This window comes from Petaurus breviceps, unplaced genomic scaffold, assembly GCF_028583685.1.
Source record: "Petaurus breviceps papuanus isolate PSGF00001 unplaced genomic scaffold, PetGlider_PUasm1.0 138, whole genome shotgun sequence".
NCBI classification, from domain to species: domain Eukaryota; kingdom Metazoa; phylum Chordata; class Mammalia; order Diprotodontia; family Petauridae; genus Petaurus; species Petaurus breviceps.
In genome coordinates this window covers 21184258-21203274 of record NW_027185694.1, presented here as the reverse complement: position 1 = coordinate 21203274, position 19017 = coordinate 21184258, and the positions used below count along the sequence as shown (strand labels likewise).

The 19017-nt window shown below is 42.2% G+C and overlaps 2 protein-coding genes across 3 annotated transcripts in view; one reads left to right on the top strand and one right to left on the bottom strand.

Annotated features, from left to right (window-relative positions):
- The window catches only part of LOC138176672 (elongin-B), a 497250-nt gene that overhangs the window by 87319 nt on the left and 390914 nt on the right, over nucleotides 1-19017 (top strand). The gene's annotated exons all lie outside the window — the stretch shown is intronic.
- Nucleotides 1-19017, bottom strand: part of LOC138176619 (serine protease 27-like) — a 100587-nt gene that overhangs the window by 64875 nt on the left and 16695 nt on the right. The gene's annotated exons all lie outside the window — the stretch shown is intronic.

The following is a 19017-nucleotide window of genomic DNA, read 5'->3' as shown; positions in this document are numbered from 1 at the left end:
AGCTAAAATACCACCTTCTGCAAGAAACTTTTGCCACTCCCCCTAAATCTTAGCCACTTCCTTCTGAGATTGCCTATATTTTATCTATATCTATATCTATACATACATACATACATAGTGGTACATTGTCTCTTTCATTAGACTGTGAGCTCCTTGAGAACAGGGACTGTCTTCTGCCTTTATTTCTATCTCCAGCATGTAGTATGGTACCCAGCACACAGCAGCTACTTAATAACCGATAGCTGATTGGCTGACTGGTGCTGGCCAAACTGGACGAACTCTCCCTTCTGAAAGCGATCTCTTCCCCACCAAATTTTTCTTAGAACTCTTTCTTTGAATCTCTGCTCTGCCCAGATGACATCCCACTTGGTGTCAGATGTATTTGTACGCTGGTCTTACCCTCCCTAGTGGACTGCAAGATAGGGATTGGGGGGTGGGCCAAGACTGTACCGTTCTTATTTTTGTATCTCCAGCTTCTAGCACAGGGTCTTGGACAAATGATCTTAGTTAATGCTTGATAAGTGAATTAAGTTTTGAGGATTTGAAGAGGTGGCAAGACCCAGAAGAGAGAGGACTTGCCTTAGTGTTAGAAGACACTGGCTTGAGTCCCAGTTCTGGCATTTACTAGCTTTGTGACCTTGACATGTCACTAGGTGTCTGAGCTGCAGTTTTTGCAGCTACAAAATGGTCGTTAAGACTGATGTTATCTATCTCAACCTGGTGCTGGGAGAAAGAACACTTAAACTCTAAAGTAGTTAATTTCCCTGATCAGCAATGTAGCTTCTGCATGCAGACCCACTTTTATTTTGCATCTCTCTAATGCATTTGCCAGATAATGTATATTAAAGTTTTCTATATATGTACCCTCTCCACATATTAGACTATAAGTTCCATGAGAGCAGGGCTAGCATCATTTAAATTCTGCAGATTTCTAATGCATTTATTTTGTGATATTGTCTACGTATTAGAGCTATCTCTGTTGGTGATTTAACATGTTAACCTTCTTAAGTTTGGTTAAAGGAGACAAATAGTGATATACAGTTATTTCATTTTATTCCCTTAAAACTAGTGAACTTGTATGTACAAGGAGTTAGAAGATAAGTTGTAACTCCTGAACAAAAGATTCAGAAAGCTTAAATACACTTTAGAACCAATTCAGGATGACTGTGTCATACAAATTTATGATCTCCATAAATGTTTAATCATTGTATGAGAAAGGAATTTCTTAATTGAATAGATGGTAAATACAATAAAATAAGAGAGGTGACAACGTGTCAATTGAAATTATGACTCAGGATATCTGTGTTTTCTTTACCATTAACATTCCATAACATAGTATATATCCAAAAAACATTAAGATAAGAGTTCCATTACTCAAGTTAATACTTCTAGTTAAGGGTTTCATCCTTAATGGCCATAAAGTAAGCCTCGTCTGGCTTTGTTGACATAGGAAGAGATATTCTTGGAGCTCACTCAGAGAGCAAAGACAAAGCAGGGTCCATTTGGAATTTATGATCTCAGGATGTCTCTGTTTTCCTCCTGTATGGAGTATGTCCCAAGACAGGGAGAAATTCCACTCCCACCCTTATCTGGTCTCTGGAGTTGCTGAAATAAGGCATTTTTAAAGCAAAGCAAAGCAGTCTGTTTGATTAATTCAGACTTTGGCCAAAAATATATTTAACTATTATCAAAGGCTTGCTCTTACTTAAGATCACAAGTTGTATGAAGGCAAGATCTATCATATCCAAAATGTTTACTTCTTCCTACTGCTAACAACAGTACTGTGCATCCAGCAGGCAAGATACAAATAATAAAACTGGTATTTGTTTATTTGTTTATTGGTCTGGACTCATGATTCCTCATTAGACTGTCAGTTCTTTGAGGTCAGGGTCTGTCTTTTTTTGAAGGAGGGAAAGTAAGGCAGTTGGGGTTAAGTGACTTGCCCAACGTCACATGGCTAATAAGTGTCTGAGGCCAGATTTGAACTCAGGTCCTCCTGACTCCACAGCCAGTGGTCTATTTCACTGCGCCACCCAGCTGCCCCAAGGGTTGTCTTTTGCCCTTCTCTATATTCCCAGTGTTTGGCACAGTGTCTGATTATTGTTGTAATTTGTTGTTATTGTTATAATTTATTTGTTTTGTTATTATTACTGTAATTTAGTTATTTTTCAGTCATGTCCAACTCTTTGTGGTCCCATTTGGGGTTTTCTTGGTTAAGATACTGTAGTAGTTTGCCATTTCCTTCTCTAGCTCATTTTCCAGATAAGGAAATTGAGGCAAACAGAATTAAGTGACTTGCAAGGGTCATACAACTAAGTCCAAGAGGCCAGATTTGAACTCAGGTCTTCCTGACTCTAGGCCTGGTGTTTCATCCACTGAGCTACCTAACTGCCCACCTGGTGCTTGGGTGCCTGTGCTTGAACCACAGTTTGTAAAATCACATCACTTTGCAAAATCACATTTCTCCCCAGCCTCAAATCTCCCTAGAGCCTCAGAGCATTATCTCTGCCCTTCCCCCTGCCAGCACTCTGCCTAGCAACCATTCATGAACTTTTTATCTCCCCTTAGTATAATGGCCAGCTGCACCTATGAATCCTTCAATGCACTATTTATAAGTTAACTCAACTCCTCAGCCAATTAGATCCATCCTGAATCCCTCCTTAGCCTTGGTTCCCAACATCCATCTTGTCAAACATGACACTGATGGGTGGCAGACTGGGCACTTCTCAGTCAGCCCTGACCCCTAGCTGACTTAGTGACGTTTCAAGCCTAAAACCACACCTTCATGCAGCCCAACCCTGGGCTATTTCCCAGTGAATTATGGTCAATACACCTGTGCAGTTGATATTAAAAGTGCATGTTCCTTTAAGAACTGACCACTCCTTAACTCCTCCCAAAACCCACACTTACCTAGTTAGCATAATTGGCACAGGTTATATTATGCATTATTCTATAAAATCTTTAATTCTGCCCCTTTGAGGTTGCAGGTTCCCTAAGACCTCCTGCCTGCTTTATATCATAACAATAAACTTTTACCAACTTGACTCAGAATGCTCGAGCCTGTGAATTCATTCCAGACTGCCCCCCAAGGGACTCTGGTCATTGGGGTCCCTCAAACATCTATCATCCCTTGTACATAGAAGACCCTTAATAAATATTTAATGACTGATTGATTTCATCGCTTTAGGGAACTCTCAGTGTGGAAACTCCCACTGCTAACGCAGGTTGACGACTGTGTAATTTATGTCTTGCAGAGTGACTTACGGCATTGAGAGGTTCAGTGTTTTTCCTGTAGCCACAGAGCATGATTCAAACTCACATCTTCCTGGCACCAAGGCCAGTCCTCTACCCACTATGCCATGCTGACCCTTCTTTATATAATACCTCAAAGTCTGCAAAATGTTTTAAGGCTATTGCTTATTTGAACATCACAACAACTCTGTGAGAAGAGTACTAGCAGACTATTATCATGCCCATTCAGATGAAGAAACTCAATGTTTTCAAAAGTGTAAAACAGAATACATAGGGTTACAAAGCAAACCAGTTGCATTGAAATGCAGTGATTCAAGCTATTTTTTATTTTTAACCTTTTTTTGTTTTTATTTTTTTAAAGCAAATTCACAGGTCCTGGGTTAAGAACACCTGACTTAGCCTAACTACACAATTTTGTATGTGGGAAAACTGAGCTCTTGAGTAGGGAAAAGCCCTGCCTGAGGTCATGTTCCATCTGGGGCTCTCAAGCACATCCATTGTGGATTGGACACGGTATCAGTGACCATTTAGGAGAAGCAACTTAGGGTGTCTTGGGAAGTCTTCACTCTTAGAGGAAGAATGACACCTTTCTGCCCTACCCCCACCAATGGAGTGATACAGTGTAGATTGCAGCACACAAAATGCCCAAGGCCTAAACACATACACACATACCACAAGGGACCTCTAAGGGCTTACCTTACTAAGGAAAGAGATACACACTGAAATACCTATGCTGAGGTGACTCCTGGGGACCCTAAATAATGCAGCCTCATCCTTCTTGAATCCTGGAAGCTCACCTAGATCTGTATCATTCTGCAACCATCTGAATTTGCCAAGAGGCTACACAGCAGCAGCCAACTCTTCCATTACTCCTGGCAGTAAGCATTGTGCCTTCCCCTCTCTAGTGTTTTGAAAAATATCTCTGGTTTAGAAAAAAAAATCTCTGAGCTCTGTAAAGCTCGTATTCATGACAAGCTTCCTCTGCTTGAGACACCCTCTTCTCACCCTGCTCCTTATCTGGGATCTTCTATGCTAGAATCTTCTGTTCTGGTAACTTCTAAGCCATGGTTGATAGTGAAGAAGGGGCCCATCCTTGCCTTTCCCCGGTGGCTCCCTGCCTGTGTTATTAAAGATATATTAGGGAGAGATCAATCAGACAGGCCTGATAGGGACCCTGTTCTTTCTGATAAGTTCCTGGCCCTCACCCTCATCACTGAGCTGCCCTGGTGTGTGAAGTGACAAAGGCATTTCACCTTTTGAATTCAGTTATGATAGTAGAGGGCAACCTCTGAAAGCACCATTGGCCCACCTTGATCTTCTGATTAAGGATCTAATACCATTCTGTCCAAGGTGCAGCCACCGGCTGGCCATATACTTATCTCTCCAGTAGCTGAGACTCAAATGTATCCTTTGCCCTGAATCCCTTTTTCCTTGCTCTACCTTCATCACCCAGGTGTCTCAACTTAGACCTTATGCCTTTTCTTCTGTGAATTAAAACATACTCATAATAAAGACTAGCTCCTTTCAGTATCACTAGCTTACACACTTCTTCAATGAAAGCCTTTAAGTCCCCAAACTGCTGCAACGAAGTGGGACACCCTCTCTGAATCTTTCCTTTAAATGCTTCCCTGTGAGTTTACAATAGGCACAAAGGACAGTTCAACTTTGAATGGCTCTGCACTCTCCTTAAACTCTGGTGCTGACCCAGCTCCTGATTCCCAGTTTTACCCCTGGCCTTGGTGCTGGTGAGTGTCTCAGTAAGTAGCAGGGTTAAAGTTGGACGCCATGATTTTGGGCTCCCAATCCAATTCTGGGCTTGAGAGTATGCTCATAAAGGTCATCAAGGTGGATGGGGGACTGGGGGGCCAACAAAACCTGGGTGAAATTGATCTAGTGAAGTTTTTTTTTTTTTTAGGTCTTTAATAGGTGATGGACTTAAAATGAGGGACAAGAGATACATTTTTGGATATAGCTGATGTGGGAATTTGTTTTGCTTGACTATTAATATTTTTAAGAGGGTTTTCTTTTTCTTTTCTTTTTGTTCAATTGGGGGAACTGTGAGGGAGAGGAAATAATTGGTAGTTAATTGGGAAACATTAAAAACATTTTAAATGACATTTTAAAAATCTTTTTTCCTAAAGGCTGAAACTTGATTGGAATACATTTCAGACCTTCTATGTAGGGACCCAAACCATACCACAAGGAATGATCAAAGAAACAAAGAAAAGACTAGTGGTCCTAGTGGACCTTGGGTGAAATTGAATCAGCAATGTGACAAATTCTTTTTTTTTCTTTTCTTTTTTTTGCAGGGGGAAGGCAATTAGGGTTAAGTGATTTGCCCAAGGACTCATGGCTAGTAAGTGTTAAGTGTCTGAGGCCATCAGGTCCTCCTGACTCCAGGGCCGGTGCTCTGTCCACTGTGCCACCTGGCTACCCCAAAGTGATAAATTCTGTTGTGCATTATTAGTAAGAATCATCCTGTAAAGATTGAAGAAGTGATACTGGAAAAATCAATTCTTTCTGGCACTCAGGTTTTTCTTCCTATAAAGTAAGGGGCTTGAATTAGATGGTTTTAAGAAAGGTTTTATTGATGATTTAAAAATATTGCTATCATTTTCTAATACTTCCAGTAATACCCTCTTTTGAAACAAAGAAGTATAATTAAGCAAAACAAATGAACATATTAACCAAATCTGACAATGTGTGCCTCATTCCACACCTGTAATCTATCATCTCTTTACTGAGAGGAGGGAAGAATGTTTCACCATCAATCCTTTTGGGACACATTTTATATATCTCTATGTATGTATGTATGATATATGCATGTATAAATATATATAATAAAACATAACAGAGAAAGGAGCAGGAAAGAAAAATAGGCACAAAGACTATGTACTTTATAATTTCTTGATTACAATGTCCTTTTTCTTTCATTTCTTATCTTCCTCTGACCCTCTCTAGGTCAATTTATTTTTAGCTGTCAAGTAATCAAAGCTCCAGTTTTGAAATCTTATAAGCACTACTTTATTCCTTATTAGAATATATATTATTTCTGAGGATCATTGGAAAAGAGATTTGGAACTAGAAAGAACCTTGTGGGTCATTTAGTCCAGACCTCTTATTTTGCAAATGTGGGCACTAAATCTTCCAGAGGCTAAGTGATTTTGCTTAAGGTCAACCAACTTTCTTAAATTCATCAGCAAGGCACCCTGAGGAAGAGACAGAAGGCTGCATGTACCAGGCAAGTCAAATCACCACCACTACCACCTTGGCCACCATTTCCCTTTAGATCCTGATGGGGACAGCCCCAAAGCCTTGGAAATAGTGGTGTCCCGCAAACCACTGGATCTTCTTCAAGCTCAGTCCCCACAGTCATCATGGAGAGGAGAAATCATTGTGGAGAAAGGGCTCACCTTCCTCATCACCACCAGCTGCAGCTTTTGACCAACTGCCATCACCAGGCAGGTAGGCACAAAAGCTCTGGGAGCTGCACCACTCCAGATCTCTGGTGCTTATTCCAGTCATCATCTAGAGAAGTAATTTTTTGTATCTCCAATAACTTCCAAACACAGGGCAGGCAAGTCAGCCTAGCTGAGGCAGCAGGGCATTCTGGGGGAGAGATGGGCAGTATGTACCAGGCAGATAAATCACTACCTCAATAAGTGGAGACAACCAAGGACCCTAAACCCAGAAGCCTTGGGAGTAGTCACATTAAATAATGATGTTAAACATTAAAGCATTACCATCTGCTTTGTGATATTCTAAGGACCACGGACCTCTTTCATCTTATTTGTAGCTAAAATCTTCCTTATGTGTTGTCTCCTCCATTAGAATGTGAGCTCTGAGAAAAGGAACCGTCTTATTTTCCATCTGTATCCCAGCACTTAGCACATACTAAGGACTAAATGAATGCTTTATTCATTCATTCCTTGGACTCAATCGGTCATTTCATCAATATGAATCCTATTAGTATTGTTTTCCTTTATGTTATCATGGTCACTACATGTCAGTTTTCTCTTGGTTTTCACTCAGTTCCCAAAGTCTCCCCAAGTTTCTCTGAATTTCTCATCCATTTTTTCATGCTGTATAATAATATGCCATTACATTTCTATACTACAATTTACTTGGCCATTCTCAAATCGATGGGCACTCACTTTGTTTCCAGTTTTTTTTTTTTTTTACTACTATAACGAGTGCTGATAGTAGATAGGGAATCTATGGAATCTTTCCCTCTGTCTTTGCCCCACTTGAGGCATACGTCCTTAACTCCTCTGGACAATAATGCTGAACTGCCTGTAGAATCTGGTCTCAGGTTTGCAAGGCAGCCTGGATGTTCTGTCTCTTAACAGAATGTCACAAGACTAAAGGTCCCCATCCCTTTACTTAGATTGGGAAAGAACAAATAGAGACCAAGGAATGAGTCCTTCCTCTCCCCTTACAACATAGGGGCGAACAGTTTTGTCACTTTTCTAGCTTATGAATAAAGTGATTTCTCAGGTCTCTTTCAACTCTGATACTCTGCAATTATATGACTCCAGAAATCATTGAGCAGCTATACATTGCTTTGGATCAGTTACTTTGAATAGCATATGGCTGTGGTAAGGAGATCTAGGATCAACTCCCAGGTCTTTTTTGGGGGGCAAGTCTCTTCCTCTATTGGAGCCTCAGTTTCCCTCTATGTAAAATTAGGGAGTCAGACTTGGTCTTTCAGGTCTTTTCCAATTCTGTGCTCTGTGAGCTAAAATTTTTTCCTAGAGAGTCTGGAACATGGGTTTAGAGTTGGAAGGAACCTTAGAACTCAACTAATTCATCTTGCTCATTTTATAGATAAGAAAACTAAGACTGTAGGAAGTTTAATGACTTGTCCAATATCACCCAGGTAATAAGTAGCAAAGGTGGGATTTGAATCCAGGTCCTTATTTCCCAAGTTTCCCAGGAGAATATGTAGCAAGTAGTCTGTCATATCCAGGTAAGCTACCTCTGCCTCACTCCAATTCCCTTTACTCACTTAACATCAATTAATGTTCACAAAAGCATATTTACATGCTCTGAGTCCTCTTCTCTTACAACATTGTCTATTCTGGGATGCTGTCATTGAAGGAGTCAAACCATAAGAGTGTAACTGAAGAGAAGGCAAAGAAACTGGGATGAGGTTGACTCACATCTTTCTGAGACATCCCCAGTTCTGACTATGCAGCTAATTAAAGAGGGCTTCTCCCAACCACCTCATTAACAGACTGGAACCAGTTTCAAAACGTCTACACGTGGTCCACAGTGTCTCCAAGGCATTTCAATTCCACATTATTACAGTTCTCCCAGGAGAATGCTCATCAGCAATGCTGTCAGAGCCATTTTGTGGATGTACCAGAGCCCTGTTACAAACGTAAGCTTCTTGAGGGCAGGCGCTATTTTATTTTTGTCTTTGTATGTCTAGTATTCAGCCTTGGGCAGCTGGCTGGCGGTATATAGAGTGCTGGCTTGGAGTCAGGAAGACTTATCTTCATAAGTCAAATCTGACATTAGACACTTAATAACTGTGGGATCCTGTTTACCTCAGGTTCCTCAGCTGTAAAATGAGCTGGAGAAGGAAGTGATGAACCACTCTAGTATCTTTGACAAGAAAACACCAAAATAGGGTCTTGAAGAAACAACAACTGCTTGGCACACTTCTTTTTAGCTCTTTTTTTTTTAAGCAGGGCAATTGGGGCTAAGTGACTTGCCCAAAGTCACAAGGCTAGTAAGTGTTTCAAGCATCTAAGGCAGAATTTGAACTTAGATCCTCCTGACTCCAGGGTTGGTGCTCAATTCACTGTGCCACCTATCCGCCCCGGCACACTTTTTTTTTTTAAAAGTACTTGTGATATTATGAGTCAAAAGAGTTCCCATGATCAACTCTCCCATTGAAGACCAGCATCTTCTCTGAAACTTAAAATCTTACAGAGTTTCCTGAGGCACTTAAAGACTAAATGACTTAACCAGGATCATGCAATCAATATGTTTCAGAAGTGGGACTTGAATTTAGCCAGGTCTTTTCCTCTCACAGTAGGAGCCAGGCAGCTTGGTACATAGTAGGCATATAAACATTGCTGAATTATTACTACAGAATCTAGAGAAGAGGCTTTGTAGTTTGTGGCTAGGAAGATGAAACCTAGAATCTATGAAGAAAGGGAAGGAGTTGGGATGCTTGAGTTTGGAGAACAGAAGACTTTGGGTGTGGTGTGGTGGGGAATCCCACAATCCCACAAAGAACTACAGAATCTTAGAGTTGGAAGGGACCTTAGTGACTATCTTGTCCAACCCACACCTGACCAAGAATTTCCTCTATACTGTCTATCCATCCTCTGGAAGAACTCTTAATGGACCCAATGCATTTTTGGACAGCAGCTAGGTGGTGAAGTGGATAGAGTGCCAGACTTGGAGTCAGGAAAATCTGAGTTCAGATCTGACCTCAGACACTTACTAGCTATGTGACCCTGGGCTAGTCACTTAACCCTGCTTGCCTCAGTTTCCTTAAATGCAAAATAAACTGGAGAAGGAAATAACAAACCACTGCAGAATCTTTGCCAAGGAAACCCCAAATGAGGACGTGAAAAATTGGACATGACTGAAATGACTAAACAACATTTTTAAACAACATCTTAAAATTTTAAGAAAGTTTTTCCTTTCAACAAACTTCAACCTGATTCTTTGTCATCTCATACTCCTGAAGTACTACAGCTCCTAGCACTTCTTTCTGGAACCAGGCAGGGTGAGGCAAATTCCTCTTCCATATCATGGTTCTTTAAGTAGCTAAAGGCAGCAATCTGCATGTTATGAAGCAGAAACCTTAATTACTGTCTTGAGGGAGCCTTTTAACTATCTAGGCCTCATGATCTGAGAATATGGTCCTTTTCAGCACTAACATTCTATGTTCTAAAGGCTCTTGCAATTTTGGAATTCTCTGTTGTGTGTTCCAAGATTCCTTCTAGTTTTGAGTTACCTTCAAACTTTAATGGCTCTTGGCTCTATGGTCTTCAGGAACATAAGGTGTGAGGACAGGAGGGAGGGTGGCTAATGACTCAATTTTCTCAGCAGAGTAAGAGAAACCATGTCCAAATGAGTGAAAGGAAATTTGGTCAGATGGAGGAAACTTCCTCCAGATGGGAAGGGTGAAGAAATATTGGATGAGGTTGACCAGAAATCACTGTTGGGGAACTTTAACCAGGAAGCTATTTGGAAAAAACCATTAGGACCATAGAAACTCCCTGTGACTTGTGCTGTCCTATCCCTACCCTATAGGATTCCCTGGAATGCTTCATCGTAAGGAAATCCTACCTCTGAATAGTACTGAATACCTTTCAAAGTCTTTTCACATCTATTATCTCATGTCTTCATTACAAGAGCCTTGTGAAGGGCCCCATGCCAGGTTATCACCTCTGTTTTACAGAGGAGGAAAATGGAGCCCTAAGGAGTGAAATGGCAATTTGGTGGGTGGAGACAACTGTTTAGTGGCAAGAGCCATGAATTGGATTCTAGGAGTTCTTGATTCTGGTTCCATTTGTATCATGAGCTCGCTGGGTGACAGGAGAAGTGACAGGTACTGGGAGTCCAGAGAGCTGAGTTCTAGTCTAGGTCCTGCCACTAACTTGCTGTGTGACTTTGGAGAAGTCACTCATCCTTTTACGGCCTCAGTTTCCTGATCTATACAATGTTGGGATTGGATGAGATGAATTTCAAAGTCTTATGTAGCTCTGATGTTCTTTGGTCTAATGGCCTTACAGGGTCTAATACTTTGTGTTCTCTGACGGTTGACATTTGTACAGTGCTTAATGATTCATAAAATGCATTGATAATCATTGTCTCATTGAAGCTTCATAATAACCCTGTGAGGTAGATGGTAAAAGGGTAAGGATTCTCATTTGACCAAGAAGGGCCATAGAAGTAACTGGCATGATGTCACACAGATAGTAATGGCAGTGCCAGGACTAGAATATCCCCACTCCTATGCTGGGGTTGGGTCCAAAAGCCCAGACCCCAGCTCCCTTAGCTCAGAGATGCTCAAACCTTACACAACAGCAAACAATCTTACTGACTGCCTAACATTTACCCTAGTGCCCAACCAAGCCACAAAATTCCATGAAAACAAGTATAGCTGAGGAATGAAAGTGTGGCCACAGCATCATTTTCCTCGTGTTGTCTAAATTCTCTTGGGCACAAGGGCCATGTATTGTGATAAAACAAATAGTGTCTCCCTGACCATAAACAACAGAACATCATAATTGGAAAAGACGTTAGGACAAAGAATGTTATATCATGAAGGGAACTTAGAACATTCTAAGCCAAATGAACCTTAGGAGAGGTCGTTAAAACTGAAAGGGACGTTAATTATTATCCAGTCCAAGACCCTCCTCTGTACAGATAAGGAAACTGAGGCCCACATGACTGAACGAACTCATAAATAAGTGACAGGATGAGGACTGGAACTCAACTCTTCTGGCTTTTGTTGCCAGGCTTGTTCTACTCTACCACACCATAGCATTCATTTGTCTACCTTTGTTTACTAGAGGGCAATTAGAGCGAAGCTTCCTGGAGATAGAGAGCTGAACTGGGTGACCTCTGGGGTCCCTCCAAAGCTATGACTCTCAGGGCCCCTCCAGCTGGTAACAGTAAGGGGCCAAGCACATGGGATAGCACTTTTATTATCCAGCACACCTCTTACCCCCTCAAACCCTGATTCCTTCCTTGCCCAACTCTACCACCAACTTGCTGTGTGGCCCTGACCAACATCTGCTTTGTAAAAGGTGGTTTGGAGGAGAATAGCTAACATTTATATAGCATTTTAGGCTCTCTCTGTATGCACACACAATCTAGTTTGATACAACCTTTGACAGATGTGTTATTATTAATCTTATTTTGCAAATGAAGAAAATGAGTCTGAGAGAAGTTAAGTGATTTCCCAGAGTCACACTGCTAGTAAGTACACGAGGCAGGATTTGAACTCATGCCTTCATGACTTAGGAGTTCACTAGGACACCTGACTGTGACAAGGAGGGAAAAGCAGGCTTCGGGGTCCCTAATATTCCAAGCAGGGTAAGGATTCACCTCTGGGGTCACAATGCCTGAAACTCTTCCATGAGTAATTCATCCCTTTGGCTTAGCATTGCCCTCCATGTTCTTTATAATTGTAGATGTTTCCTGGATGTAGGAATTGTTGAAATAAGCCCTAGACAGTCAATGACACCTTGGTGGGAATTTGGTTCACTAGGTCCTTTCCTAGGGCATGGGCACTGAATAGAATCACAGGATCTCAGGGTTGGTAGGGACATCCAAGGTCATGCCTGCCAATGTTTACCCAAGCAAGACTCCCATAATATGACGTCCCCAGTGAGTGGTCATCCTGCCTCCACTGCTGGGAGGCTCTGAAGAATTCCACTGTACTTTGGGACAACCCAGTGGTTGAGCCCAGATCTGTCTTCCCATGACTTCCTGGTTACAGATCTTGGTTCTGCTCTCTGGAGGCACACAAAACAAGCCTAATATCTTTTTGTCCTGATAAATATCCTTCAGATATCTGGAGATAGTAATCACGTGTCTCCTGAGTCTTTTCTTGGGCAAAACATCTCAGTTCATCCATTCTTTTGATGGTTCATTCATTCAAGAGATATTTATTAAATGTTTACTGTATAGAGTGCCAGACTATGTACTAAGGGAGAATCAAAGCATGCCTGTACTCATGGAACAGACAGTCTAGTAGTATTTGTTGGGGGTAGAAAGGGCAAAATAAGATACAAACACAAATGACCATCTAGGCCCCCAAAAAGGGCTATATGAGGTCAATGGGAAAAGGACATTACTAATTAAGGGGAATGAGAAGAGGGTTCATAGAGGAGGTCCTATTTGTGTCTGGCTTTAAAGATGAAATATGGTTGGGGCAGCTAGGTGGTGCAGTGAATAAAGCACTGGCCCTGGAGTCAGGAGGACCTGAGTTCAAAATCTGGCCTTAGACACTTAACAAAAAAAACCCCCAAACCTAGCCATGTGACCTTAGGCAAGTCACTTAACCCCAGTTGCCCTACCTTCCCCCCTCCCCCCCTAAAAAGCAAAAAATATTTTTAAAAAGATGAAATACGGTGAAATTTTTCAGCATCTAAATTATTTGCTCCCTGTTAATCTGGGTTCAAATCCTGCCTCTGATACTGAATAGATGTGTAACAATGAGTAAGTCTCTCTGAGCCCCAGCTTCCTTATCTATCTCTAAACCTCATCTAAAATGGAATGAGAATAATAATTCTTTAGTACTTACTTCATAGGCATGCTGTGTGAGGTTCAAATTAGATAATGTTAGATAATGTCTACCAAGTACTTTCTAAACTTTAAAACACTACATAAATGCCCAGTTTTATTATTTAAACAAGTCATATATTTTGTACCCAAACTGTTAAAAAATATTGCTTATTTATTTTTAACATTTAAAAGAAAATTTGAGTCCCTGATTCTCTCCCTCCCTCTAACCCCTCCCCTACCCACTAAGAAGGTAAGCATCCAATCATCCAATGTAAAATCACACCCATTTTTCAAAAGGTGAAGATGAGTTTCATTCTTGATCAGACAACATAGTATATTTATTGTAGGAAGAAGGGGAGCTGAGTTTGAATCCTAGCTCTTGTATTTATTTCCTGTGTGAAGTTGTAAAAGGAAGGGCTTAGATTTGATAATTTCTAAAGTTCCTTTCAGCCCTGCTTCTCATAATAATGATTGGGGTGGGACAGAAAGTGGGGTTCTCTGTCCAGTGTTCTATTGCAATAGGAAGGCCAGTGCTTTATAGTTGGGGCTGCTGAATTTTCAGGAAAAGTCCCCCAGGGCAATAAGCCCCTGCCTCTAGTACTCTTTTGGAGGTGCCTATCAACCGGGCTTTGCCTCAGTCTAACTGAGACCTACTAAGGACCTTGGAAAAGGCCAAGGATCCCTGCTGCATCCTGGGCCATCTCCAGTCATCTTGATCCCTATCTGGCCACTGGACCCAGACGGCTTCGGAGGTAAAAGTAAGGCTGGTGACTTTGCCCAGCCCTGCCTCACTTAAACCCAATTCATTTCCGTGTCATGGGGTCAGCTTCCTGATGTCATGGTCCTCTTCAAGAATGAAGGACAAAACAATAGCAGCAACCTCTCAGCCACTTACTTATTCTTGTAGGCCTGGCTCAAATGCTACCTACTCCATGAAGCTTTTCCAGAATCTTCCCATCTCTATCACTCTGATCTATCTCATCCTATCTCACTGCCTTCTTCCTCTTAAGCACTGATCATTTTCTACCTGTTTTCTGGTTATCTGTATAAATCTGGATCTTACCCCACTCCCAATTAGATTGCAAAGTACTCAAGGACGAGTATCTTCTTTTATTTGCCTTTCGTTTCCTTTCATAGTTGTAAGGAAAGAACTTTGTAAACCTTTTAGCATTATGGAAATGAGAGCTATTGAGAGTAAGAAAAATTAGAATTATAATTAGAATGATAATTCTTTGCTGAGGTGGAAGGAATATGGGTGTGGAAAATTGAATATAACATCAGATGTTTTCAGTATGTTAATTAGTTTTGCTAAACTTTGCCCCCCTCTTTTATCTTCTTTGTTATAGGACGAGGAGAAGGGAGGTATTTATTGGAAAATGTGGTACAGAAACCCAAAGATAGCAATTAAAGTGTATTTTTAAAAATGAGTAAAATAGAAGCATTTATTATCATGACTATTATTTTGTTCTTTTCATTTCAGTTTGGTGGAGTTCATATAGAAATAGTGCTGGGAGGGGCAGCTAGGTGGTGCAGTGCACCAGCCCTAGAGTCAGGAGGACCTGAGTTCAAATCCATCTCAGACACTTAACACTTACTAGCTGTGTGACCTTGGGCAAGTCACCTAATCCCGATTGCCCTCCCCAAAAAACTGAAAAAAAAAAAGAAAGAAAGAAGTAGTGCTGGGACAGTTTGCTTTCTTCCTTTTTTTAAGCTTCATGTTCTACAGATTATTGCGCAACTGAATAAAATATCTGAATTATTATCGTAAACTTGTCCCTCTTATCATCATCGGATCATTCTTATTCTCTAAAAGACCTAAAAGAAATGTTGCTTGGGTCTAAGGGCCTAAGGCTTAAACTGTTCCTTCCTTTCCACTAAGTGCCCTCTGTGGTCCAGACTTAGGATGTCACCTGTGAGCCTGGCCATCTACTTCAAAGTTGATGATGGTTGGGCACCTACTCAGAAAAGGGAACAAAGGGTGTCCAGGGCCCTAAACACAAGCTCTTCTCATGAAGTCTCCCTATTTAAACTGCCAAGTGGAAGTGGTCGCCATGATGAAGAACCTAGGGCTCCCTACTCCTATTCTGGGGGGGCAGTGGTGGCCATGACTCTGAAAGTCTAGGAGTTATAAAATGCCATCTGAAGGGTCAAAGGAAGAGAGAAAGTCAGCTAGGAGCTATCTATCCTGCACACTGGAGCTGTGCACTGCTCCCCAATGAGTTAAAAAGGGTTAAGGACAAGACCAAAGGCCCATTCAAGGTTTGCTGCATCAAATCTTTTCAATGCTAAGTGACTGTATGACCAGAAACAGCCAGGAAAGTTCATCAACCCCACAAGGCCCAAGTGTTGAAACACCAAGTTCTGGAATCTCCTGGAGGTTTCCAGTAGGGGCTACACTCCCTGAGGATAATTCCCATTGTCCAAGTCAATCTTTGCATTGTTATTATTAATGATTAGAAAGAGCCTTGGGCTAGGAGTCTAGAGCCCTTGTGTGAGCCCTGGGGCTCTGCCACTGTATGACTTTGGGCCAGTCATTTCCTTTTTCTGAGTCTTCTATCTCACCTTGTCAAATTAGGGCCTATAAGACAGGTGAGGATCCTATCATGTAGGGGAAATGTTTTGTGGATAGTGACAACAATTGTTATATATAATAACTTCAACTCCCCCCAAGCTCAAGGCACCTAAGGTTAAAAATGTGGAAAGGTGCCATACAAGGCAGAAAGGCTTATTGATTTCTGTTGTTTCCTCTGTTAGTTGGAAACATCCTGTAGTATCTGTCTCTCCTAGACCAGCCCTGGGCCTCACTTCTAGCACACTAATGCCTGGAGGGATGGTAGGAAGGGGATCTTCCTTTTACCAATTAGGTTGGGGGATAAGATACCTAGATCTTTCTCACTCTGTCTCCCCTTAGCCTCTCCCATTCCCCTTTAGGATTTGAGGAATGGTCACGCAGGGCAATTCCCCTAGACGGCTTCTGAAGATTTCCTCCACAGTTCTCTCCTACCCTTTTAGACTATTCTGGGCATCCCCCTATATTCCTCGCCTCTACCACCCCTTTGGGCAAAGCTCTTTGGCTATTGTTCCATTTCAGGGGAGATACCTGCTTCATTCATCCCTACTTTAGTTTGCCTGGAATCTGGAATGAAGGCCTGATAGGGAGAGGAGTTACTTAGGATTATGAGTAGGAGGGAGATATTGAGGCTGGGAATGAGGCAGGGTCCTGGGGGCTCATATGGATTTGAAAGTGGGGGTAGTAAACACTTGAATTTCTGGAAGGGAGAAGAGAATGTCAGATCAAGAATAGTTTGTAAAAATCATTTAGTCCGGGGTGGCTAGGTGGCACAGTAAACACCAGCCCTGGAGTCAGGAGGACCTGAGTTCAAATGTGGCTTCAGACATTTGACACACAAAAAATTAGCCGTGTGACCTTGGGCAAGTCACTTAACCCCAAATGCCCTACCTTCCCCTCTCCAAAAAGCAAAAAAAAAAAAAATCATTTAGTCCAATCTTCTCATAGATAAGGAAACTGAGCCCTAGCTAGGAACTTGGACAACTTCATACAGCGAGCTAGTGACAGAATTTCCTTTTTACCTCTTTGTTTATTATGAAAATGAGGTCATATAAACTCTTAATGGTTCCCAAGAGTTTACCTATGTGATCTCATTTTCATAATAACCCAATGAGGCAGGCAGTGCTGATACTATTGTTGAAATACAAAGAAATGAAAGATTTGTCCAAGGTCCTCAGGATTTGAACCCAGGGAGGTTGTCTGGCCTTGAGTTCCAGTGCTCTTTGGGTCAAGGGCAGCTGCAGAAAGCAGGCTTTTGGGGCACACACTTTAAGAGAAAGGAATGGCTCTCTTTTTCCCTCCTTGCTGGCAAAGTCTGCTCTCTGTCCATCTGGCCATCTGCCCGTCTACCTGTCTGTCTGTCTGAGAAGGGGAAGGGGAAGGGCTGCTGTCTGAGTGTGGGAAACGTTAGTCAAAGGACAGATCTTGCTACAAACCTGACCTCACACAAGTTTCTCCCACCCATTTGGTCACAGCTGACTGGTAACTGGTAAACCCTATTGGGGAAAAACCTCCCACTTGAGCTCACACCAGACACAACACAAAGCCCAAACCATCCCCAATTTCCCCCTAATTATGTCCCTTCCTTCCTCCTCACTGATCAGCACTGAGGTCATAATAATGAGATCATAATAAGTAAACCCTTTGACCCTTGGAGGGATGTGTTTTGCTGTGTTTGAGACATCTTAGAACCTTAGTTCTGGGAAGGGCCCTTAGACATGGAACTCAATCCTTTCATTAGACGAGGGGGAAGATTAAGGAAGATTAAGAGAAGATGGGAAGTGACTTGCCCAAAGTCACACAGGAAGTTAGTGGCTTCATTAAAACTCATGCCCAAGTCTCCTGATTCCTTGGCCAGTGAACAAGGAATTTCCTACTATATGATGACCTTTCTACTATATCATGGCTGCCTCTCATAGACTGAGATCCAGAATGGGGAAGGTGCTTCTGATTCTCCCTTCCCTCCTAGCCCCCAATCTCTGCTCCCCAATTCTACACTCAAACTTTCCAAACCACAGCTTAGAGGCTTCTGGTGGTGAAGTGGATAGAGCACTGAGCCTGAGATCACGAAGATCTGAATTCAGATCCATTTCAGAAACTTAACTATGTGACCCTGGGCAAGTCATTTAACCTCTGTTTGCCAAAGTCTCTATAAAAGGGGGATAATCATAGCACCTACGTTCCAGGATCAAACGTGGCAATATTTGTAAAGTGTTCAGCATAGGTGTTATATAAATACTTGTTTCCCCATGCCCATCTCGTAGCTCCAAGAGCCGCAGCATCATTGTGGTCTGGGCCTTGCCCACAGGCCTCCATTACCCCATCTTTCCCCACTGCACCTAGATTCACTGCCCTCCCCCTCTCCCCTTGGTTTATGGCTCTTGTCATAGCTTCTTAGGCTCTTCTCCCACTCCCCCTCCCACTCTAAGAGTCTGAGGAACAGGTGACTCCTCAGAGCCTGGAAATGATTGGTCCAAGCTCCACCCCTGCAAAGGGTAATAACAACAGGAAGGAGACCAGTTGGGCCACTTCTGGGAAGGTGTCCAGACTCTGGAGAAGGTGGCCTCAGCTTCCCTCCTGTGGGCTGAGTTTTGGAAGTTGGGGGACCTGAATCACAGCTTTCCGGGAAGTGGGCTAACGGGATTCCAGAGCTAAGGGTTGGGTCAGGGCCATTGTGACTGAGTCACTCAGGACTCTGGCCACCAGAGGCCAAGGGGCCGTTAGAGGCCAGGGTGCCTGCCCCTATCCCATCCCCCACCCTCCATGTCTCAGAAGCCAACACACACACACACACACACACACACACACACACACACATTCTGTTCCTGGAACCTATGCCTCCTGTTCTTTAGACCCTATATCACAGCTCTTAAATCTTTCTCCTCTGATGTGCCTGCAGGGGGCCCAAAGCTAAAACAGATAGTTAAAATATT